We start from the raw sequence: 25,224 nt of genomic DNA, 5'->3' as shown, positions 1-25,224 counted from the left end.
ACCCCCATGCCTGTTTCACTTTTGCATTAAAAACTTTAAAAACACAAACATTGGGGAGGGAACTCCGAGTCCTGGGTCTGGAGGAGCAAGACCCTCCATTGGCTGGTGGTCCTTGATCATGGGCCCTAGAAGGAACAACAGCCTGGGAGAAAGTAAGCAGACTCCATTCCCAGCAGAGCCTTGGTCTTAGAATCCAGGAACCCTGGACTCTGCCCAGGCAGACCCAGAAGGAACAACAGCCCGGGAGGAAGTAAGCAGACTCCATTCCCAGCAGAGCCTTGGTCTTAGAATCCAGGAACCCTGGACTCTGCCCAGGCAGACCCAGAAGGAACAACAGCCCGGGAGGAAGTAAGCAGACTCCATTCCCAGCAGAGCCTTGGTCTTAGAATCCAGGAACCCTGGACTCTGCCCAGGCAGACCCTGACATCTGGATTTTGATATAGACTTGAGCCCTAGAGCTATGGGAGATTCATTTCCTGGCCAGATGTAAATACAGAACATTGGGCTTGTGCTCCTGTACTTAGTCCCTGCTGAGGCATGTGCCACAGCATGACCAACTCAAGGGCATGCCCTTATCTTTGAAGCCTGTGTGATAGGGTGCAAGAGCTATGTGCCTGGCCTTGCCAGGCTTCTCTCAGTTCCATGGAACCCAGCCAGCTGGAGCTTCCTGCATCAAGAGCCTTAGACATCAGGCCACTAGAAGTATCCAGTCAAGGCCAATGGGACATTACAAGGGCCTTCAGAGCACCTCCTGCATAACTTTGGTCTCCTTTGATGACAACAGGACAGGAGACAGGCCAGCTGCAACACCCTCTTAGTTCCCAGCTTCACAAAAGCCACACACCTAGAGGGAGGAAATGTTGGGGAGACACTCTACCACATGAGTGGCTGCACACCTATAATCCTCCCCTGCTCAGCAATGCTTCTTATAGTAACCCCATCACTGGATACTGAGGCTCAAAGAGGTTACATATCCTACACGGGGTGACCCAGAGTTAGTGCCTGACACAGACCCTTCCTTCTTCATCAGCCCTTTAGCCAGCTTCTTCTTCTTCTTCTTCTTCTTCTTCTTCTTCTTCTTCTTTTTTTTTTTGAAGTCATATGGCTTTTATTACCTAGACTCAGAACTCATATTCTGATACACACACGCACACACACACACACATATATATATATATTCCCATTGGGTATATATCTAAGTTTTACCTTAGTATGGAAAGGAGCTTCAGACAGTTTTGGATACCAAGAAATAAGGGTTATTCCAATTTCCTAAAATATTAAATGGGAATATGTTCTAGATCTGGGCTTTGTAATATTTTCCATTCACAACACCTTTGCACCCAAGAAATGTTTATTTGACTCTTGGCATATGTATAGGTATGTATATCTGTATATAAAACAGGTATTTAATAATCATAAGTATTTTTAGCCAGCTTCTTTAGCCCTAGCCATACCACTGTGGAGTAAAGCGAAGTAAACAAGGAGAACAATGACACTGAGAACCCACATGGACCTGGAACAATGTGGTTTTCTGCTTCTTAAAGTTCACTGTGAACAGCAACACCAATGCCCATCCCTGGTTCACAGACAACATAGCTCCTCTATTCTCTTGGACTGTCCCTGCCTTGAGTCAATACTTGTCCTGGAGGGCTCAGTGTAGAATCTACCACAAGGCTGCAGAAACCCAAAGCGGCAAGTGAAGAGATGCTGTCTTAATTAGGGTTTTCATTGCTGTGAAGAGACACCATGACCAAGGTAACTCTTATAAAAGGGCAACATTTAATTGGGGCTAGCTTACAAGTTCAGAGGTTCAGTCCATTATCATCAGGGTAATCAAGGCGGGAAGCATGGCAGCATCCAGGCAGACATGGTGCTGGAAAAGGAGCTGAGAGTTCTACATCTTGATCCAACTGCAGCCAAGAGAAGCCTGGCATCTTCAGGAAGCTAGGAAGGGGGTGGGGGGGCATCCGTCAAAACCCACCCCCACAGCAACTCACTTCCTCCAACAAGACCATAGCTCCTAATAGTGCCACTTTCTGGGCCAAGCATATTCAAACCACCACATTCCATTCCCTGGCCCCCATAGGCTTGTTCAAACACATGAGTCTATGGGGGCCATATCTAGCCATAGTATAATGCAAAATATGTTTTGTCCAATTTCCAAAGTCCCATAGTCCATAACAATCTCAACAATGTTAAAAATCCAAAGTTCAAAGTCTCTTTTGAGATCCATCCAATCACTTACCTGCAATCCCCTATAAAATCAGAATAAAAAAGCAGATCACATACCCCTTATATCACAGAATATACATTACCACTTCAAAACCTCATAATGAGGAAATATTGGACCAAAGCAAGACCAAAATTTGGGCAACTTCCAAACTCTGCACCTCCATGTCTGAAGTAGAAGCATTCTTCATATCTTCAACTCCTTTACCTGTTTATCTCCTCAAACACAGAATTTAGCTCCATTGCACTCCTGGTGTCCTTTTATTACTTGAACCATAGCTTTTGTATTTTTCCTTTCTAAGCTTGCTGCTACACTTGATCAAAATGCTTTTCATGAGAGTAAACCAGAGGACAAAGTCTACTCTGGTGGTTTTTGAGACTTCCTTTGTCAGTGCAATTAATCAAAATCTCTTTACCTTAGCCACACGTGGACTCTTCAGACAAGGGCAAAAACCAGCAACATTATCCACCAAAACATCATAAGAATGATCTCCAGGGTTCAAATCACCCTCAACACCAATGTCTCCCTATTTCTCCTAGGAGGGCTCATTAAGTCCCACCTACAGCATTCCATGGGTTTCCAAATTCAAAGTCCCAAAGTCCACAACTCCTCCAAAGAAAAGCATGTTCAGGCCTATCACAACAGTATCCCACTCCTGGTATTCTTTTTTTTTTTTTTTTAATTTTCTTTTTCTTTTTAAAGATTTATTTATTTTTATGTATGTGAGTACACTGTAGCTGTCTTCAGACACACCAGAAGAGGGCATCAGATCCCATTACAGATGGTTTGAGCCACCATGTGGTTGCTGAGAATTGAACTCAGGGCCTCTGGAAGAGCAGTCAGTGCTCTTAACTGCTGAGCCATCTCTCCAGCCCCCTGGTATTCTTTTTTAGTTAGGATTTCTAGCTGTGAAGAGACACCATGACCAAGACAACTCTTACGAAGGACAACATTTAATTGGGACTAGCTTACAGGTTCCAAGGTTCTGTTCATGATCACCATGTTGGGAAGCATGGTGCTAGAGAAGGATCTGGTTTTTGCCCTTGTCTGAAGAGTCCAGACAGGCATGGTTCTAGAGAAGGAGCTGAGAGTTCTACATCCTGAGCCAACTGCAGCCAGGAGAGGACTGGCATCTTCAGCCAGCTAGGGGGATGCTCTCTCAAAGCCCACCCCCACAGTGACTCACTTCCTCTAACAAGGCCACACCTCCTAATAATGCCATTCCCTGAGTCAAGCATATTCAAACCACACAGATGCCGTTCCTCAGCATCCCCACCATCCTCAAGCTGGATCCCCACTTTTTCTCCCTTCCCTTTAAGCCGCCTCTCCTCAGTACCACGCATCTTTTTTCCAGAAGGAGGATAAGTAGCACTCTCTTCCTTAAACTTCTGCATGGTCCCAGCTGAAGGCAATTTTGGGGGTTTGTTTTGATTTTAGCAAGTCAAGGACCTGTGGTTTGTTTTTGAGTCATGAGCTGAATGATGGCCTTAACTTCATCAGCTCCATCAGGTCTGACTGACTCAGGATCCATGTGGCTCACTCTAGATACTTACCCAGCCACAATGAGACTATGGAATGAATGAGAGAAGGGCTGTATGTTGAGAGCAAGAGAAACCTCCCTTATGACCAATATGTCTGTTGGGCCAGCTGACCCAGACACCAGTCCGGAGTCTCTTCTAGTTATTTGGTTTTAGATTCTGGAACACGAAACTGAGGTGGTTATCTTACCAAGTCAGACCTGGCCTCCAGGTTCTCCCAGCATCCCTCAGTCCCTACCCTGCCCCTAACCCTGAACTTTCCAGCACAGGGGCTGGGATACCCTTCTCCCAGAGGCTCTTCTCTATATAATCCAGACATTTTGGTCTCCTCTCTCTCCGTCTCTCACCGAGCATGTTTTCTTTCTTTCTTTCTTTCTTTCTTTCTTTCTTTCTTTCTTTCTTTCTTTCTTTCTTTCTTTCTTTCTTCTTTCTTTCTTTCTTTCTCTCTCTCTCTCTCTCTCTCTCTCTCTCTCTTTCTTTCTTTCTCTCTTTCTCTTTCTCTCTCTCTCTCTCTCTCTCTCTCTCTCTTTCTTTCTTTCTTTCTTTCTTTCTCTTTCCCCTCTTCTCTCTATCTCTTCCCATGGTGACTTCCCTGGCCTCCTTCCTTGGGGTTAGTGAATTCACCCAAGAACAGCTTCCCAATAACCTAGGATTAGTATAATCTGATCTGCCTTGAATTGGCTCATTGCACCGGTGGAGAAATAACTTACTACTAGTATCTAAGAGTGCTGAGATTGTGTCCTTCATAGTCCATGGCTTGGCTGTTGACAGTTTGCTTGCTGGGGTTCAGCCCTGCTTGCTTTATGTGTCTGGGTGCTGTCCCTGTTTTGTTCCTACTCTGTAGCACAGATACACTACCCACAGTTTCCAAGAGCTCTAGGGCTCTTCATGGGATCGAGGGCTGTCAACCCTATTTGACTCCTCTCTACCTCTGAAGACATGACATATACTAGCCCACTGATTGAATGTCTTACTTTGGAGGGTATGGACCATAGAGGGAGCAGAGGAAGCCTGGACCAGAGTGACCAAGGCCGGGTCATCTCAGACCCTCATCTGGGCAGCAGCAAGGTGGTGAGAGATCTAACTGCAAGCTTGTGGTTCTCAGAAAGCTCAGGGGGGTCTCCAATTTACTCCTCTAAGTGCTGTAACCAGACTAAGGTTGTGAGGCCTAAAACAAGAGTCCCATCCTCCTGTAAAACCTCAGGGTCAGAAACAAAGGTCTATTTTGGCAATCCAGGAAGCCAGAGAAGAGGGTGAGAAAGGAGAGACAGCCCACAGCAGCTCTGAGGGACTCCCAAGGGCATGGCACAGAGTCCTTCTGAAACCAGGCCTTTATGCAAATTTCTCTGGAAAGCTGGTTTTCCTGTTTTATAGTCTGTCTCACCTCACAGAAGGAAGCTTCAGACATGCAAAGTTCAGCTTACAAAAGGAGACAGCAAACCTGTCCTGAGGGTGTCTTGTGGCCTAGCTCCTGCTGACTCCCAAACAGAGCTCATAGCACAAGTAGGTTTTCTAACCTATCTCAAACATGCAAGGGGTTGGAGAGGAGGCTCAGCAGTTGAGCAATCTGTTGCTCTTATGGAGGGCCTGGGTTTGATTCCTAGCACCCACATGGTCATTTATAACCATCTGTACCTCCAATGCCAGGGGCTCTAATGCCCCCTTGTTATGGTCTGACATATCCTAATCCTCAGCATAGCTGTAGCCATTTTGTTCCATGCCTGCCAGCTATTTCATATTGTTGTTGTAACGTGCCCGCCAGTCATTGACAGAGAAGTGACTTGGCTCAAGGACATGCTGACCACATACCCTGTTTTATTCTGTATGTTCTGTATGAGACTTGCTGATCTTAAGAAATTCCACAAAGCTTCATGTAGGACCCATCAAATCGAAGGTCAATATGAACTGTTATGTCTAAAATATCTTGAATCAGAGCTGACCACCGGGCAGCACTTCCTACAACTGCATATGAACTCACTGTGGTCCGTTCCCCCGTCCCCGTCCCCGCCCCCCCCTCCCCCCCCCCCGTTTATAAGCTGACAGAAAAAGATGTTCCTGGTCATAGTTCAGATGATTCTGAGCTATGTCCCTGCTCTGACCAGCACTGGAGTGTGTGCTCACTAAACTATTCTTGCTTAACTGAGATCAGTGTTCATATGGTTTGTGTGGCGATTCCTGAACCCTAACACTTCTGACCTTTTTCGAGCACCAGGCATGTATGTGGTGCACATACACACACACACAAGCAAAACACATATACACATAGAATAAATGAATATAAATAAGCAAAAGTAAAACAGCAATCTGACCAGCCCTTCACTACACTTTCTGCACGTACAGCCCTCATCACGGGACCGAAAGGCCAGCCTTGGATAAAGGGCTAATCAGAGAGGGGCTGCAGAGATGGCTGGCAGTGCTCCCAGCACTTGGGAGGCAGCAGCAGACAGATCTCTGAGTTTGAGGCCAGCCTGGTCTACAGAGCAAGATCCAGGACAGCCAGGGGCTACACAGAGAAACCCTGTCTGGAAACAAAACAAAACACAACACACTTGTTACTCTTGCAAAGGGCCTGAGTTTAGTTCCCAGGACCCACAGACTTGTTCACAGCCTCTGTAGCTCCAGTACTAGGTTTCTCTTCCAACTTTCTTAGGGACCAGGTATACACGTGGTATATGTGTACGCAGGAAAACCCCTCACAGACAGGCTGGCAGGGTGGCTCATAGTTTTAATCCCAGCACTCCGGAGGCCAAAGCAGAGAGATCTCTTAGTTGGAGGTCAGCCTGGTCTACAGGACTACACAGAGAAAGAAACTCTGTCTGGGAGAAGAGAGAAAGGAGAGGGAGGAGCAAAAACAAAACTTCCCCCCCCCCAAACTTCATACACATAAAAGAAAATAAAGAAATCTGAGAAAAAAAATAGTTAATCAGAGGACCATGCCTTCCCAAGGGGACCTGGGGCTCTGGTAGGAGCTGCACTTTATGAGAGGAGCAGGGCCCAGAGCCTGTAGTCTGCTTCCCTGGAAGATGGTAGCATGATATGTCACCCATGGGTGCTCCCAGCACTTCCTAGGGGACAAAGCACATGGGTTACCAGGGCCCTGTTACTTACAACTGAACTGGTTTTCGAGGTAACAAGGAAGTCGTGAGAGTATAAAGAACACAGACTTAAAAGCCCATCATCACATATACATCCAAAGATCTGGCTTGCCACAAAGCCACCATGGAACTCTGGAAAAATGTCTTTTTGCCTCTCAAATACACAATAGTCCCAGGCTCACATCCTGAAAAGCTATCACCTTTTCTCCACTATTCTGTGTGTCACCTTTTGTCATAAAACAAGCGTCCATATGTGTGAGAAGCTGTTTCTGGACTCTCTTGTTGCAGGGTATTTGACCACACTGTGAATCCTGAGATTGTGCTATTTACTAAAAGAAAACAAACCCCCGTTTCTAGTTAGAGTGTGTCTCAGCCCTTAGCACTCACCTTTAATCCCTCTGGCTGGAAGGCAGACTTAAGGAAGTACTGATATTTGAAAATGATATGTGGGTGATAGACAGAATGATAAATCAGAGAAAGATTTGACAGAATCGGATAGGACCAACTCTCACAAGAGGAGGGAAGAGAGAGGAAAGGGAAGCTACCTGAGGGGCAGTGCAGAGAGAGAATGGAGGCAGTTTTGACTGGGATAGTTGTACCAAGATGGATTGCAAAGAGAGAACAATCTAGACACAGGTGAAGACAAAATGAGCCGGGGCCGGGCTGTGGTGGCACACGCCTTTCTTTAATCCCAGCCAGCACTTGGGAGACAGAGGCAGGTGGATTTCTGAGTTCGAGGCCAGCCTGGTCTACAAAGTGAGTTCCAGGACAGCCAGGGCTATACAGAGAAACCCTGCCTTGAAACAAACAAACAAACAAACAAACAAACAAACAAAGAGCCAGGGAATGAGGAGCCAGAAGATCAGAACACATTGCCAACAGTAATGTGAGTCTGAGAGAAGGGGACTGGAGAGATGGCTCAGTGGTTAAAAGCACTGACTATTCTTCCAGAGATCCTAAGTTCAATTCCCAGCAACTCTATGGCTCACAACGATCTGTAATGGGATCTGATGCCCACTTCTGGTGTGTCTGAAGACAACTACAGTGTACTCATATACATAAAATAAGTAAGTAAATATTTTTAAGAGAAAGGAAAGAAAGAAACTGAGAGAAGCCAGTTTGACTCAGTCAGCTTGAAGAGGAGTTTGAGCCAGAACGGCTGAGCTGACCAGCCAGCCAGAGCTCAGAGAGAAGTAGAAATGATGAGCTTCTTCAGCAGGAAGTCCTGGAGGCTGGAAACTGTCTAGGCCTAGAGTAGGTTGTATGGAGGCTGGAAGCTTTCAGGACCAGGCCTAGGTTAGCGGATGGAGGCAGTAAGTCTCGGGAAGATGACAGTTGTTACCAGAAGTCAGAGTTACCTTTACCCTCTGTTCTAGTTCACTCTCTGCTGGCTCTGTGCCACTCTCAGCCCACACTACTCAAGTGGTTCTTCTTCTTTCTCTTCCCAGATCCTTCTGCACTCTCTTCCCGAGCACTACGATTACAGATGTGAGCCACCACACCCAGCCTATGTTAATTCTTCAAATCTGTTGTTGCTTTCTGTTTTTTTTATTTTACATATTATTTTATTTTAAAATTTGTCTGTTTGTTCCACTAGGCATTTTTGCTTCTACTCTCATGTCATACATAAACGACTGTATTTGTCTATATGCAATCTAGGAACCACAGATGAGAAGCTATACGACATCTGTGTTTCGGAAACTGCCTACCATGATCATTTCCAGTTGTAGCCACTGTCCTACGAAGAACATGACTTCATTCTTCTCCAGGGCTGAAAGATATTCCTCTCTGTGTGTGAGACAGACATTGTCTCTATCCATTCTTCTGATGGGATACTTAGGTTGGTTCCACGCCTGAGCTACCATGAATACAGCCTTGGCAAACACCGATGTGCAAGTATCTCAGTGATGTGTTCCTTTGGAGTTCTTTAGGTAAATACTAAGAAGTGGTGGAGCTGAATCCTGTCATCTGGGTTTTTTTTTTTGGCTTTTGTCTTTTAAGATTTTTTTCCCCTCAAGATTTACTTAAAAAAAGAAAAAACGTATGAGTGCTTTGTCTTCAAGTATACATGCAATGGTGGTAGAGGCCCGAAGAAGGGGACAGATAGTTTTCTCAGAGACTGAACTGGCTTTTGTAACAGGTCCCCCAGACCTTAGCACAACTGACTCTATGATGGAAGTGCCATTCAGGTTTTAAAGCTCAGCATATAGATACTACTACCTGCCAAAAATGAAAACAAAAGCCCAATCCATCAAAGTCCACAGTCCTGGGACACTCTAATGTACTAACCTTGCTTTTTGGCTCCTGTAGTTCTGCTTCTGGCTAAAGTTCTTGTTAGCTGAAGTATGTCAACCCAGAACATGGTTTTTTGTGTGTGTGTGCTTAAAGTCTCACCCTAAGAAAGGCTCGGGGCTACACTGTGATCCCATGTCTGAGCAGGCTTCTCTGGTGGAGACAGTTTTCATCCCCACCAGCTGTGTCTAAGGGCTCCCACATCCTCACCAACGCTGCTCGTTTTTAGTGACTGCCCTTCTGGCCTGGATGAGATGAAATCTCAACACAGTTTTAATTTGGATTTCTCTATCAGGTTCAGCAACTTAACTCTTATTCAGAAAGTCTGTGAATGTGTCTGTGTCTCGTTTTCCTTATGTTCCCCCTCACACTTGCAAAGTTTTGGTTTCTACTTTAAGATTGTTTTCTGGGGGGGGAGGGGAGATTGTTTTCTGGGGGCTGGAGAGATGGCTCAGTGGTTAAGAGCACTGACTGCTCTTCCAAAGGTCCTGAGTTCAAATCCCAGCAACCACATGGTGGCTCACAACCACCCGTAATGAGATCTGACGCCCTCTTCTGGAGCGTGTCTGAAGACAGCTACAGTGTACTTATATATAATAAATAAATAAATCTTAAAAAAAAAAAAGATTGTTTTCTGTCTTTTTTTTTTTTTTTTTTTTTTTTGGTTTTTCGAGACAGGGTTTCTCTGTATAGCTCTGGCTGTCCTGGAACTCACTTTGTAGACCAGGCTGGCCTCAAACTCAGAAATCCACCTGCCTCTGTCTCCCAAGTGCTGGGATCAAAGGCGTGTGCCACCATGCCCAGCTGTTTTCTGTCTTAAGTGAACTTTTATACCAATATTAATTAATCTGAGATATGATTTTTTTTTGGACACAATCAACCCTTTGACTGATTCAGTGAAACTTTTTCATTAATGACTAAACCCTGTTCCTAATGGTTTGGGGTTTCAAAATTCATAAAATAGAGGCTCCAAGAGTTCCCTGGGAGGACCGATGCCTGTCTAGCCAGCCATTTTGAACTGCTACTAATGTTGCAAGGAAACTTTCTACTATGCTGTAACTACTGTTACTAGGAAACTTTCTCATGCCCCACTTGATTGGACATTCTCTTAAGCTGCCCCTGGAATGGACCACAACATAAGAGAAACACCTGCCCCAATATAAAAAACCATCTGGAATGATACTTCTATTTTGAGTAGGGATCGAGTAAAGTTTTAAGTTCCCAAGACCTCCCTGGGAACTCACATCCTACTTGGCAGAAAGAGACATGTATGTGGGTAACTGATATCCTGGTTCTCAAGACATGAATGTTAAGACATGGGAAGTCCCCTGCCACAGTTGAATACCCCAACCAATGGGAACAGGATAAGTGTACAACAAAGACTTGTTCCTAAGGAAACCCCTCTATCCCTAAATCCTGACTGGTGAAATAACTTGGCACAGATGTTTGTGGATTTCAGGCTTAAAAGCTCTGCAGGACCCTTCCTGGCTCGGGGTTGTAGTCAGCTCCCAAGTCTGGACTGTGATTGATCAGTCCTGGGTATATGCTTTTTTTGGGGGGGGGGGTGGGTTTTTTTCAAGACAGGATTTCTCTGTATAGCCCTGGCTGTCCTGGAACTCACTTTGTAGACCAGGCTGGCCTTGAACTCAGAAATCCGCCTGCCTCTGACTCCCAAGTGCTAGGATTAAAGGCGTGTGCCACCACTGCCAGGCATGGGTGTATGCTTAATAAACTATCCCTGTCTGATTGAGATGGGTGTTCCTGTGGTTTGTGGGGTGACTCCTGGACCCCAACACTCACCCTAAAGGTACAGACTCATCTCTTTATATCTTCCCTCCCATCAGCCACTACCACACTACTTCAGCCAGTGACTTGAGTGGACAAACTGATTTTTATAACTTTGTAGGTAGAAATGGAAGGGTCCTTTCCCCCCTCTCATTAAAAGAATTAACACCTTTCCGACAGAATGGCCTGACCACGCCCACTTTCTAACAAAAGGCTTCTCATTCAGTTTCCATCTCCTAAATGATGCTAACACATCTGTAATCCCAGCTCTTGGGATGTGGAGGCAAGAAGATCAGGAAGGAGTTCAAGACCATGCTCACTACAAGTCAGGTCCAGGCCAGCTAGGGCTACATCAATAGTGAGACCTGTCTTGAAAAACAAAGTAAAGCAAAACAAAACAAAACACAACACAAAATGACAGCATGGTAACTCAATAACTTGAGTCTTTATTTTTGAGCCAGGCTTTCTGTGTAGACCAGATTGGCCTATAACTCTGCCTGCCTCTGCCTCCCGACTACTGGAATTAAAGGTGTCTACCACATGCCTAGTTTAGTCTTTTATGGGGAATAACACTAATGTCAGGCAGGAGACACACATTTGTTCGTTGGTTTCAGACAGTGACAGCTTTCAAGCAACAGCTCCCAGTCCTTGTTTATGGTGCCATTAAATTATTTTGAAAAGATGAAATATTCTGCTCATAGGACCCAAACTCTAATTGTTTCTATTATCTCACATTTCCCCCATCAGACCCCAAATTTTAACCAAAATGTTCCTATTCCATCTCCATCATTCCTTTCCACTCTATCCCTTCCAGCCCCAAACAATATACAAATAAAAGCCCCAAATTACACATATGGTATGCTGTTAACACATAGTGGTAAAGCCAGACATGGTAGCACACACCTTTAACACCAGCTCTCTGCCATAGAGGCAGTCAGATCTGTATGAGTTCAATCCTTGTTCTACCTGGTGAGTTTTAGACTAACCAGTAGTAAAACTTTGTCCTTAAAAAAAAAAAATTTAGAGGTAACACAATTGGGAGGAAAACCGTGGGGTTGCTGGACATACTCTCTGAGCTATGGTTTATTTATACTGCCCCCCACTCCCAGTTCTGCAAGTTTAGTCCTTTATAGAAGGTTCTTTGCTTTTCCCTGCAAAGTACAGCACAGGCTGCTTTTGAAAGCTTGTTTTCCTTTTTGTGAATGAACTACCTGACTCTGAACATCTTGAAGTCATTTGGGTGGCTGTGCAGAAATCATTTCTGGCTTCTCTTCTCTCTCCTCTTCTACTCTTTGCTTTTCTTTCAGTACTGGGAATCAAACCTAGAGCCTTGCCACCCCACCCCCACCCCACCCCCAAGTACACATTCTATCACTAAGCAACCCCCCCCCCAACTTCATTTTGAGACAGGGTCTCTCTCAGTCCCCAGGCTGGCCTTGAACTTGCTTTCTAGCATTATCAGTCCTTTAGCTCATGATCCCCTTGCCTCAACCTCCCAAGAAACTGGTGTTTACCACTCCGTGCCACTGGGCTTGGCTATACTGGCTTTTTTAAAGCTACCTTTATGGTGTTAAAACAAATAAAATTCCTTTTCCCCCTTGGGATCCAGAGTCAGAGGACAGGGACTGGCATTCTGAAGGGTGGGAATTCCACATCAGCTTTTCCGTGTAAAAGAATGGTAATCAAACCAACCCTTGATTCTGGCTTCCTTGGTAGCAACCAGGTGGGCCTTGCCAGGGACTTGCCCATTTTGAGAGTAGGGTGAGCTCTCTTCTGGAACCTACACCTCTAACAGCAAGGCAAAGCTTCCTGGTTTCTGGGTCCTTTCTTCTGTGCTTTGTTCTCCTCTTCTTTGTCTTCAGAAGCAGGGTTGGCTGGGCGCTTGCCTCCCTCTGATCCAGCTGTCTCTGTCTTGTGTGGCGCTGTTTGTGGCTTGAAAGCTCAGCTGTGATATCCGGCAATCCCAGTCCCTTTCTGGCTCTCATGTGTTGTCCTTATTTGAGAAATGCTTTTACTATAGGAGGTACCCCACCCTTCCAATTATGACTCAAGGAAGACTTACTTTATCCATCGCAAATTCTTTCTCTTCTCTGACTACTTTTTTTTTTTTTTTTTTTTTTTTTGGTTTTTCGAGACAAGGTTTCTCTGTATAGCCCTGGCTGTACTAGAACTCACTCTGTAGACCAGGCTGGCCTCGAACTGAGAAATCCGCCTGCCTCTGCCTCCCAAGTGCTGGGATTAAAGGCATACGCCACCACTGCCCAGCACGACTACCATATTTTTATTCCATAGTGTCTAGAGGCTTTTTAGTGTAAAGGGTGATGCAGCTCAGAGCAGCACCCACGAGTCCCTAGAAGAACCGGTACTGCGTGCTACTGGCACGTTGTTCAGACTGGCCAAGTCAGCGGCCCCAGTTGCTGGGAGCAGAGAAAGCCTGAGTGGATGTTTGTGCTGGCATGAGCCTGCCATGTTAAGGTCCACAGAGCCTCAGTCAGACCCATGGAGAAGCAGCAAAGACTTCCCCGGGGTGAGGCTCAGAGGGAGATGGCAAAGTCTCTCCGTCTGGTCCACGTGTAAATGTGTGTAGTAGAGGTCCACAGTAACTCTCTCCTCTCTAGATGTTTAGAGCCTGAGACTGCTCCCCTACAGACTGCACCTACCTAGATTAGCTAAACCTCCTTGCTGCATCCGCATACTATATAACCCCGCCCCCTTGCTGCATCTGCATATTATAACCCCGCCTCCTTGCTCATCTGTGTGTATTAGCACTGACTCCTTGCTCAGCTGTGCACAATAACCTTGACTCTCTGTTTGACTCTATAAACACGCTGAGCTTTGGTGGTGCTGTGGTTTCTACAGCTGAGAGCCTGGACCACACGATCCTAGCTTTCTGTCTGCGGGTCTGTCCTTGTTCATCTTTTTTTTTTTTTCCTTCCCATTCCCTTGACACCTCAGCAGTCAGGTCCCTTTTTGGAGCCATACTGGATGAGGTGCCCAGTTGAGCCCCTTGAAATCTTTTTTGGATTCCCTCCTGGAATGTGTGGCTTGATGGCTTTCTTCTGTTTTGCTATTAGCTCTTCGAATCTCTCCCACCCCTACCCCCCTTATCTACCTTAGTGGCAGTTGAACCCCAGGTATATTAGAACTAACCACGCCCTTTAGAAACTCTCCCTTTCTTTCCTATTGCTCTCATTTTTCTTTCTTTCTTTCTTTCTTTCTTTCTTTCTTTCTTTCTTTCTTCTTTTTTTTAATCTCTGCACCAGTTCTGGATATTTTGGAAGTTATTTTCTAATTTAGAACCTCTCTAGAGCTCCCCAAGGGAAAACCATCAATGACTTAACATTAGCTTGTACTTTTGGATTCTAGATTTTCTATTTCAGACTGCTTTTTTTTGGTATTTATTTATTTTTTGTTTTTTTGAGACAGGGTTTCTCTGTATAGCCATGGCTGTCCTGGAACTCACTCTGTAGACCAGGCTGGCCTCGAACTGAGAAATCCGCCTGCCTCTGTCTCCCAAGTGCTGGGATTAAAGGCATTTGCAACCACTGCCCGGTTCAACTGCTTTTTATTCTTCCCAAATCTTCACCAAAATGCTCAGTCTTGCTTTTGAACACAGAAAACACAGACTGTGTTCTGCTCATTATAATCCCAGCCTTTAGAGCCAGGGTGGGGTTAGTTCTATTGCATAACGTTTTTTGCTGGGTTTTGTTTATGTCATTCGCCTCTTCAGGGTGAAAGGCTACCTCTTGGAGAGCTCTGATGTCTTCTTGCAGAAAGCATCTAGGTTTGCTTCTTCCAGATCCTTTGGGATGGCTTGACTGCAGCTTCAGGGACGGAGCGGGGTGATGTGGCACATAGCTGTCATCTCAAGACTTCAGGAGGTTACAGCAAGCAGATCCTGGAAAGGAGAAGTGAGCCAGGGCTCCACTCCAAGATGCTGTCTCAAACCCAACCGAAGCCAAGACAAATACCTCTCAGAGACTGAGATGGCTTGGAGCCGGTCCCTGTCAGGGCTGTTTACCTTTTGTTCACAGCTGGCCCCTGCCCTTCTCATTTCTTTTTATTTTTAGAGGCAGGAATCTTGAGGTTGATTAAAAGTCAGAGAAGGGCCGGGCATGGTGGCGCACGCCTTTAATCCCAGCACTTGGGAGGCAAAGGCAGGCAAATTTCTGAGTTCAAAGCCAGCCTGGTCTACAGAGTGAGTTCCAGGACAGTCAGGGCTACACAGAGAAACCCTGTCTCGAAGAAACAAACAAACAAAAAAGTCAGAGAAAATTAAGGCAGAACTGGAGTTAAAGGGCAGTTGTGAGTTGCGCTGTGGCTCCTGGGAGTCTAACTGAGGATCTTCAAAAGAACAGTCAGTGCTCTTAACCACTGAGCCACATCCCCAGACCAACGGGATTCTTCGCATACGTAGACATTTCAAATTGGAATGGTAAAAATCGCTGGGAATGGTGGTGCATGCTTTTAATTCCAGTGCAGAAGCAGGGGCATCTTTGAGTTCGAGGCCAGCCTGGTCAATAGATGAGTTCGAGGATAACCAGGATTACACTGAGAACTGTTTCATAAAAACAAACAAACAACAACAATAAAAACAAGCAAAAGTTATGAATCAGTGACCCACACTTAAGGCCTACAGTCTGTGGCCAAGTATGGCTTTTCTCCTCTCCCGTCTAAACATGTCATTTTCTACAGTTTCACAAACCAGGACTAGTTATAGACTGCATTGAAAATGAAAGGACACATCTCAACCCCCTTGGGAAACATTTTTTGACCCATGATTTCTGTTGTGGATTGCCCTGGTGCTGTTTGCATTTTGATGTCAATTCTGCTTCCTCAGGAGGGGCTGCCCTCTTGAGAGGTGGATCACGTACTCAGGTGATTTCATGTGAACCTTCTTCCCAGTTTAACTGGTCAAATAAAGGCTAGAGCCTGTGACTAGGCAGTGGAAGGGAAAGGTAGGGCTGGAGGTTTCAGAGAGGGGGAAGAGAAGAAGGAGAGAGTCAGACGAGGAGACAGAGGAAGATGGAGGAAGAGACGATGGGCAGAAGATGGAGCAGGACCATGGGGCCTGGAAAAGCCACAAGTAGCAAGAGATCTCATAGCTGAGGAATAGAGTAGTGTAGTGGTAGATCTGCCCAATCTAGGCGTGCAGCTTATAAATATTATAACTGAGTTGTGTGTTCTATGCTTATTGGGGTTGGAGATTTACTGTAACAGATGTCATCTCATCTGACTTCAGTCCTACCCGGGGCCTGTCAGGAAGTCCATACCCTATAATCCCACTTCCAGAACCTGGAGGTGAGGGCGTGGGGAGCTAACAGAGGAAAAGGTACAGGGACTTGCAGAATCTTGGTCATAGTGTCTCTTCACAGCAATAAAACAGTGGCTGACTGAGATAAGATGATCACTATCATAAGCAGTGGATCTCTCTGAAGAAAGGTCATTTTCTTAGCTGTCTATTGTAGCCCACATTGCTCCGCAGATATCTATCTATCCAAGAGAAAGGAGTCATTACACCCACCCATTTATTTCTACTCCTGTGTTTGGGTAGATATTTTTTAATTCTCCGGTTGTCTTCACTGAGCCAAACTGTAAGAAGTTAAATCCAGGGCTGGTGAGATGGCTCAGTGGTTAAGAGCACTGTCTGTTCTTCGAAGGTCCTGAGTTCAAATCCCAGCAACCACATGGTGGCTCACAACCATCTGTAACGAGATATGACTCCCTCTTCTGGTGTGTCTGAAGACAGCTACAGTGTACTTACATATAATAAATAAATAAATCTTTAAAAAAAAAAAAAGAAGTTAAATCTGCCTTACTTTCCTGAGCCTTGTCTTTCTGTAGTTATTGGGTTTGATAGCATGGAGGTGGTCAACGCCCTTGAAGACATGACAAGGCTCTGGAATACAGAGATGAGAGAGGTTCTACTGAGGCAGGACAGAGGGATTAGGGGCTGAAGTAAGAGGAACTAGCACTCAGGGGAACTAAAAGTTTGACTTCGAGTGAAAGCAAAATATTATCTTTATTTTCATGTATGAATATTTTGGCTGCACATATGTTTGTGCATCACATACATGTCTGGCTTAGTCCAAAAGAGGACATTTGACCCTCGGGGAACTAGAGTTACAGACAGTTATGAGCCACCATGTGGGTGCTGAGAACTGAATACCCGTCTTCTGCAACATCACTAAGTGCTCTTAACCCTGGATTCATCTCTCTAGCCACAAGAGACTTAACGTTTACCTCCACCCCACCCTTCTTGTTCTTGCCTCTCCTTCCTGACAGACTGCTTTTGGGAAGTAAGGCTGGTTTGTTGGGTTGAAAAATGATTGGGCTGGGAAAGGTGGAGGTTCTGGTTGTGCAAGAGTGTTCAGTCTAAGCCACTAGCTGTCTTGGTGTGCCTTGGGCTAGGGGGAGGCTGTTTCCTGTGACTGAGAGGCCCTGGGGCAGAACTTGAGCTGGAACATCAGTTCTAAATGGACAAAAGTGTCAGCAGACATCTTGCCCTGGTAAGCCAGGGCTGGGCTGTGTCAAACCCTTTATTTCTAACTTGAGAAAGGCTTCAGGTTTCTGGGGTTTTTGTTTTTTGATTTTTTTTTTTCTTGACAACTGCAAATGTGCCACGTGGACACCACAGTAGCCAGACTCAACAAGAAAAACAATCCCCGGGGGAAATCTTACTCACTTCAGTCACAGGACTGCGGCGAGTGACTCAAAGTTTATCTGTCATATGACTATACATGTCTCTACCTATGGGCTTCCTATCTAAATATATGCATTCGTCTGTGTCCCTGTGGGGGCCTCTCTGTGTTGTATGCTGGCAGAGAGAAGAGGGGACAGTCTGTACTTCAGGTTGTGGATTTATGAGCACCATCCCGTGTTGCGTGCCTGTATGGATCTGCATGTCTCTGAATTCTGTCTGCGAATCCCCCATGTGCTGGTTTCTGTATTTTTACACTTGTGCGGAATTGCCCCTCATTTCCATGACTTTCTCCAGTTAACGTTTCCCTTCATTTTAGATGCTCTGCTCAGGCTCAACTCCTGTCAGGATTAAGGTACCACCTTAGTCTCAGATTCCAATGTTTTAGAGTGACTACATGTCAGTTCTTTCAAACCCTGACTCTCATCGTCTTCCACCTCACTGAGACTTCTACCAAGTTACAGCCCAACAGGTCCCTGCTGGGCTCCCTTAATGTCTCAACTGCCTAAAACCTGTAGCCACTGCTGGGATTCCTCGAGGTAATGCAAGCTGCTTTTTCTTCCTTATTTACAGCAACTCCCTTTACCAAGCCACAACATCCTGCCCATCCCCCAGCTGCTGCTCTGGACCACCTCACAGATAGAGCCTTGAGGTTAAAGGGTGTGAACTTCCTCCATTTCCTGCCCTTCCCACCTCTAAATCTGCTTGGAGCCGCTGCACCCTTGCTATTCCGTTTTTTTTTGTCTTTCTTCACATCCAAGGCTAGATTCTAGACTGTGGTGCCATCTCTTCAGTCTCTACTGTCATGTGTCATTTAATAACCACTAAAGAAAATCTAGTCAGGTTGCTTTAAGTCATCGTCTGTCCCTGAGCCATACAGTGGGAAAAGAAATATCTGGTGAAATGTGGTTTCCATGAAAGGGTTAATTGTGATGAGGCAGAATTTAAAATGGAGGGGTATTTAAGGAGGACACTGACAAGGGAAAGATGCCCTTTACCCTACGGCCTTGTGTGGGCTCCTCGGTAGAAAGCCGGTAGAAAGCCGAGAACTTCAATTCAAGAGACAGTCAGGAGAGCTCGACTTCATGGAGACAATGCTCATTTTCTTGATGTATCTAAAAGTCTAAGAACAACAAATGAACTGTTTGCTTAGGGCCAGGTACCTGGGGCCTGTGGGTTTACAGATGATATTCTTCTGGTATCCCTAAGCCAGAACAATGCAGAAGTCAACTTACAATTCCCTCTGCAAAGGGAAGTCTTCAGGATAAGAAAAACAATCGAACCAGCTCTTTCTTTTCCTTTCTTTTCTTTTCTTTTCTTTTTTTTTTTTTTTTTTTTTTTTGTTTTAAAAGACTTCTTGGGGCTGGTGAGATGGCTCAGTGGGTAAGAGCACCCGACTGCTCTTCCGAAGGTCCGAAGTTCAAATCCCAGCAACCACATGGTGGCTCACAACCATCTGTAATGAGATCTGACTCCCTCTTCTGGAGTGTCTGAAGACAGCTCAGTGTACTTATAGACAATAAAAAAATAAATTAAAAAAAAAGATTTCTTTATGCTGGACATAATGGTGCATGCCTTTAATTCCAGCACGTGTGAGTGAGCCAGAGGCAGTCAGATTTCTTTGAGTTAAAGGCCAACATGGTCTACGTAGTGAGTTCCAAGACAGCCACAACTACATAGTGAGATCCTGTGTCAAAACAAAACAAAACCCAAACAAACAAGCAAACAAAAAGATTTATTTACTTTTATTTTCCACGTATGAGTGTTTTGGCTGCATGTATGTCTGTGCACCATGTTTGTGAATGGTGCCCATGGAGACTGGGCGAGGACTTTGGATCCTCTGACTATAGTTCCAGTTGGTTGTGAGCCACCATGTGAGTGCTGGGAATGAAACTCCTGAGATAGCAGCAGAGCCATCTCCAGCCCCAGTGTTTGGTTTTTTAGAGAGAGTGTCTCAGGCTAGCCTTGAACTTGCTGTAATCCTTCAATCTCAACCTCTCAAATTCTGGCATTATAACCTCGGACTACCGTGCTCTATTTGGCTCATACTTTTTTTTTTTTTTTTTTTTTAATTTTTATGTAGCCACAAAGCTTTGGAAGCATGGTAAGCCAGGGTACTGGTGTCATCCAGAGACTGTGTCAAATTTCTCTTTTAATGTCTTTGTCTTCGGCTGGCTCATTGGACCTAGCAGGAGCTCATGCAGACTGATTCTGTAATAGGCGATACAGCTCCTTGTGCACAGCAGGCAAGACACTCTGTTTCAAGTTTGTCTTATAGATGAGAGGTCTAAATGGGCTGCAGATGCCACGAGTAAGTGCATGGTCAGATTTTATCATTAGCATCACCTCCTCAGCTCTCTCCTCTTAGCACATTTTAAAATGTATCTAAACCGGGCGTGGTGGCTCATGCCTTTAATCCCAGCACTTGGGAGGCAGAGGCAGGCAGATTTCTGAGTTTGAGGCCAGCCTGGTCTACAAAGTGAGTTCCAGGACAGCCCGGGCTACACAGAGAAACCCTGTCTCAAAAAAACAAAAAATAAAAAATAAAAATAAGAAAATGTGTTTAAACATTTTCTCCTCCTCTTCCTCCTTCTCCTTTTCTTCTTCCTTCTTCCCTCTTCATCTTCCTCTTCCTCGACCTCACCCCTAGCCCCCTTTCTCTTTCCTCTTCTTTTTGATTTTTTAAGACAGGGTTTCTGTGTAGCTCTGGCTGTCCTGCAACTCATGCTGTAGACCAGGCTGGCCTCTGACTTTCAGACATCCTCCTGCCTCTGCCTTCCTGAGCGCTGGGATTAAAGGCATGCACCCCCACCCCCACCCAGCAATTCAATATTTTCTGAAATTTGTATTTGTGTGTGTGTGTGTGTGTGTGTGTGTGTGTGTGTGTGTGCATGTACTCACAGAGGTCAGAGAGCAACTCTCTGGAGCCTCCCTTCTTCCATCATGTGAGCCCAAAGCATAGAAGTAGTATTGTCAGGAAAGTGGCAAGCATCTTTGCCAGCTGAGCCATCACTTTGGCACTTAAAATTTTAAGCTTTACCTAATCTTTGAACCTGCTTATAAATTACATCCTTTGAAAAATGTAACTTGGGGCTGGAACGATGGCTCAGCAGGTAAGAGCGCGACTGGTCTCTAATGAGATCTGGCGCCCTCTTCTGGTGTGTCTCAAGACAGCTACCGTGTACTTATGTATAATAATAAATAAATCTTTGGGCCAGAGTGAGTGGGGCTGACCGGAGTGAGCAGAGGTCCTGAATTCAAATTCCCAACCACATGATGGCTCAGAACCATTAGTACAGCTACAGTGTACTCATATACATTAAATAAATAAATAAATCTTTTTTAAAAAGAAAAGAAAAAAAAAAAAAAAGAAAAATGTAACTTGAAACGCTACAAGACTGGACCGGGGATCCAGCTCAGTTGCCAGAGGGCTTGCCTAGCATGCAGTCTGGGTTCAGTCCCAAGCACTGCCTGCCCCGGGGTGGGAGAGCTTCTCTGTAGTTCCGGCACTCAGGAGGAGGGTGAGGCTGGGGGATGAGGAGTTTAACATTATCTGTGGTTCCATAGCATTTTGAGTCCAGCCTGAGATACACACGATGGTGTTTCCAATAAAGGAAAAAGCCACAAGACACATGTATTAGCTATGCTTGAGAGACTCAAGCCCCCTCCCCATCTCTTTTTCTGCCTGTACTTCAGATTTAAGTCCATACTGTCCTAATTTTTTATCTCTTTTTAATAAATCCAACTTTGCTTCATACTGACTCATTCTGAAAATCTCTACGGTAAAAAACCAAACCACCCAACAAACAAAAACAATCCAACAAAATAAAACTCAACCAAAACTGTTGGCATTCCTTCTACGCTCTGCCCAACAGTTACCTAGCAACAGCCAGGTAGGCCTGACTCACTATAAAAGGGACAGTTTGGCTTCCCTTCACTCCCTCTGATTCTCTGACTCTCTTTTCTCTCTTACCTCCCACACCTTCTCTCTTCCCCCTCCCTCCCTCTCCCCTTCTCCCTCTCCTTTGTCTCCTCTCCTTCTCTGTCTCCTCCCTCTCTCTGCCTCTACTCCCTTCTCAACTCCCCTTCCCATGTCCCCAAATAATCTCTATTCTATACTAGACCCATGGGCCTGCTGAGGTATCCTCTCCCACCGCACCATTCCTCGCTCTACAAAACATATCCCTGACTCTACAAAACACATCCTAGTCTTTACAAAACACATAAAAAACCAACCCAGTTTCATTTGAGTTGAGGCTGCAGAAGAACTCAATAGGCGTGGACTATGTGTCTCCCCACTGCTGCTGACAATGAGCTTGCCAGAGGACTTCCCCAAACCTACCATGGCAATTGGAGAAACGGAGACTTTGGGCAGGATAGTGGGAATGAGGGCAGAATCTCCCCTCATCTAGCCAAAGGAAAAGGAGAAATCTGAAATGTGTAGACTGAGAACTAATTTTGTGCCCCAGAGCTCCTTGAGATTGTAAGAAAATAATTTGGGAAAGGAGGGCCAAAGATGCCATTTAAAAGACAGCTCTGGGAAATCCCTGTAGAGAAAGTACAGGAAGCTGCTGTGCTCGGGTGCCCTGGTTTTGTTTGTTCAGATCCCAGATCAAAGGATAGCAGAGGGAAGCCTCAGGAAGCCACAAATGCCAGCAAGTCAGTGGTGGGGTAACAACCCTCACATTCCAGTCCCAGCCTGTGGCAAGAACCTTTTCATGTGGCTTTAGTATCACAGAGGCTGAGTGGGCCAGTGGGCCACACATTGTGTTTTGGGGGAGGGGGGGCTAAGACAAGGGAGAAGGTCATGGGATGACCAACCAGCCACCACCTGCAGACACAGGAACAGCGTGCAAGCTCATTGGTGAGAGCTGGGATTGTTAACAAGGACAGTGTTCCCTTACTCCAGACTGACCAGTTTAGACCTCGTTTGAACCTACAGTGCTCATTTCCTCTTTGTGTTAAGAAATAGAAACTGAGGCCGGGCAGTGGTGGCACATGCCTTTAATCCCAGCACTTGGGAGGCAGAGGCAGGTGGATTTCTGAGTTCGAGGCCAGCCTGGTCTACAGAGTGAGTTCCAGGACAGTCAGGGCTACACAGAGAAACCCTGTCTCGTAAAACAAACAAACGAACAAAAAAAAAGAAGAAGAAATAGAAACTGCAGGAAGACTTTGACAGCATCTTAAAAATTGAAAACAATTATGTCTTAAAACCACGTACAGGTGTGTGTTAATTGAATGAAAATGGCTCTCACATGTTCATAGGGAGTGTGACTTTATTTGAAAAGATTAGGAGGCGTGGTCTTGTTGGAGGAAGTGTGCCCGGGGGGATGGGCTTTGAGGGTTCAGAAGCTCAAGCTGGGCTCATGACTCACAGTCTCTTGCTGCTGCCTGCTAATCCAGATGTAGAACTCTCAGCTACCTCTCCAGCACCATGTCTGTCCACATGCTGGCATGCTTCCTGCTATGACAAATAATACACTAAACTTCCGAACCTGTAAGCCAGCCCCAATTAAATATTTTCCTTTATAAGGTTTGCCATGGTCATGGTGTCTCTTCATAGCACCAAAAACCCTTAGACATGTGGATATGAATGTAGGTGCCCAGGAGGTCGGAGGCATCAGATCTCCTGAGGCCTGATGGTTACAGATGGTTGCGAGTTGCTATGTGGGAGCTGGCAATCACACCTGGGTCCTCTGGAAGAGCCACGGGTGCTTGTAAGTGCTGAGCTATCTCCACAGCTTTAAATGATAACTATGGCACATTCTTTTTCAGTGCTAGATGTGCCAGATATGGTTAACATGTTTTACATGTAATAATAATTCATTTGATCCTCAGAAAACTTATTTCATTTTTAATTTTTCAGACAGTTGCCCTGGCTATCCTAGAACTCACAGCACAAGACCAGGTTGGCCTCAAACTCCCAGAGACCTGCCTGCCTCTGACTCCTGAGCACTGGGATTAAAGGCCTGCACCCCCACCACCTGACTCTCAGGAATGATGAGAGCTCCTAACAGCACACCCTGGAATTCCCAGTTCAGCCGCTCTCAGTGCTGCAGCTCACAGGCAAGCAGTGGTGCATAGTGACTGGTTAGGTTCCTTCGGAAGCAAGAGCCTCCTGGAAGGCAGACGATGGGAGGAAGGTAATCAGAGGGTACAAATAGGACTAGCAGAAAGAGATAGAAGGGACCAAACTCCAAGAATAGGCACTGGGGAGCGGAGGGGGTGGGGGGGCTGGGCAGGAGAAGAAAAACAAAATCGACAACAAACTCCACTGAAAACTGCGGCATCTCCCGCAAATCTCCCGCAAAGGAATCCAGGCAGAAGGGATAAACCGCACTGGGGCGTGGTTGCTCGTGATCTTGCGCCTGTCATTTGGGTCTTGCTCTGCAGACCCTTAGGACCACCGGGCTCCAGCGCAACTATGAACTTGGAGCGGGTATCCAATGAGGAGAAGTTGAACCTGTGCCGGAAGTACTATCTTGGTGGATTTGCGTTCCTGCCTTTTCTTTGGTTAGTCAACATTTTCTGGTTCTTCAGAGAGGCGTTCCTCGCCCCAGCCTACACAGAGCAGAGCCAAATCAAAGGCTATGTTTGGCGCTCAGCTGTGGGCTTCCTCTTCTGGGTGATCATTCTCGCCACCTGGATCACCATCTTCCAGATCTACCGGCCCCGCTGGGGCGCTCTTGGGGACTACCTCTCCTTCACCATTCCCCTGGGCACTCCCTAACAACTTCATAAGCTGCTGATCTGTTCTTTCTCCCAGGATGAAGGCTTCTCTGCTCTAGGCTTTCCCTCAGACCCTGAAGACATCTGTTTCTCATTTCCCATCTGCCCCAATAAAGGACCCTAACTTAAAAAAAAAAAAAAAAAAAAAAAAAAAAAAAAAAAAAAAAGAATAGGCACTGGGGGTTGGGCTTTGGTTTGGCTGGTATGGGTTTTTCTGAGACAGAGTCTCACTATGCAGCTGCCCTAAGACTCTCTCTGTAGACCAGGATCACAGAGATCCACCCGAGCGCTGGAATTTAAGTTGTGCAGTGCTAGCAGAGGAGCTCTTCCAGGCCTGGAAAGTGAAGTTCCCTAGAGTTCACTAGGTTCCGGTGTTTTGGGCAGCAAGGAGGAGCCAAGGCTCGCCCTCAGATATGCCTCTATCATGTGTCCTCTCCTCCGGAGCCCTCACAGGCTTTCTCCTCCTCTTCCTCAAGGTGCCTTACACCTCAGCACCTGTTCCCAAGTCCCTTGCTGTGTCCCCCTCTCCACCCTACCACTCCCACCCACCCCCCAGCTTCCAATGCCTGAAAAACAGAAGGGTTTGTGAGCCAGTGCTGGTCAGCTTGTAGCTCATCCGTTCTTGGGTCTGTGTCCACACCACTTAGCCAACGGGTTGGGACCGCTGTGAAGTTTGAAATCACAACGAATTCACAAGCAGTGTCTCCGGGAACGAAGAAACAGAATCACCTTGGTAGACACTCCCTCAACCTTGCACCACCTGGTGGTCATGCATGTGAACTGTGCATGTCCTGTCCAAGCAAGCGTGACCAGAAGAAAGAAGTGGGCCTGGGCTCTAGATCAGCAGTAGAGCCC

The 25,224-nt window shown here is 45.9% G+C and overlaps 1 long non-coding RNA gene and 1 pseudogene across 1 annotated transcript in view; one reads left to right on the top strand and one right to left on the bottom strand.

Moving 5' to 3' along the window:
- Positions 1–22,852: 22,852 nt before the first annotated feature.
- The window catches only part of Gm34213, a 3,801-nt gene continuing 1,429 nt past the window's right edge, over positions 22,853–25,224 (bottom strand). Inside the window, exon 3 of the long non-coding RNA XR_390479.3 lies at positions 22,853–23,101. This is a non-coding gene — a long non-coding RNA (predicted gene, 34213). The remainder of the gene's footprint in view (positions 23,102–25,224) is intronic.
- On the top strand, positions 23,856–24,500 carry Psenen-ps (presenilin enhancer gamma secretase subunit, pseudogene; annotated as a pseudogene).

This window comes from Mus musculus, chromosome 4, assembly GCF_000001635.26.
Source record: "Mus musculus strain C57BL/6J chromosome 4, GRCm38.p6 C57BL/6J".
NCBI classification, from domain to species: domain Eukaryota; kingdom Metazoa; phylum Chordata; class Mammalia; order Rodentia; family Muridae; genus Mus; species Mus musculus.
Note: the sequence above shows the minus strand (reverse complement) of the source record. Positions and strands in the feature narration are given on the sequence as shown.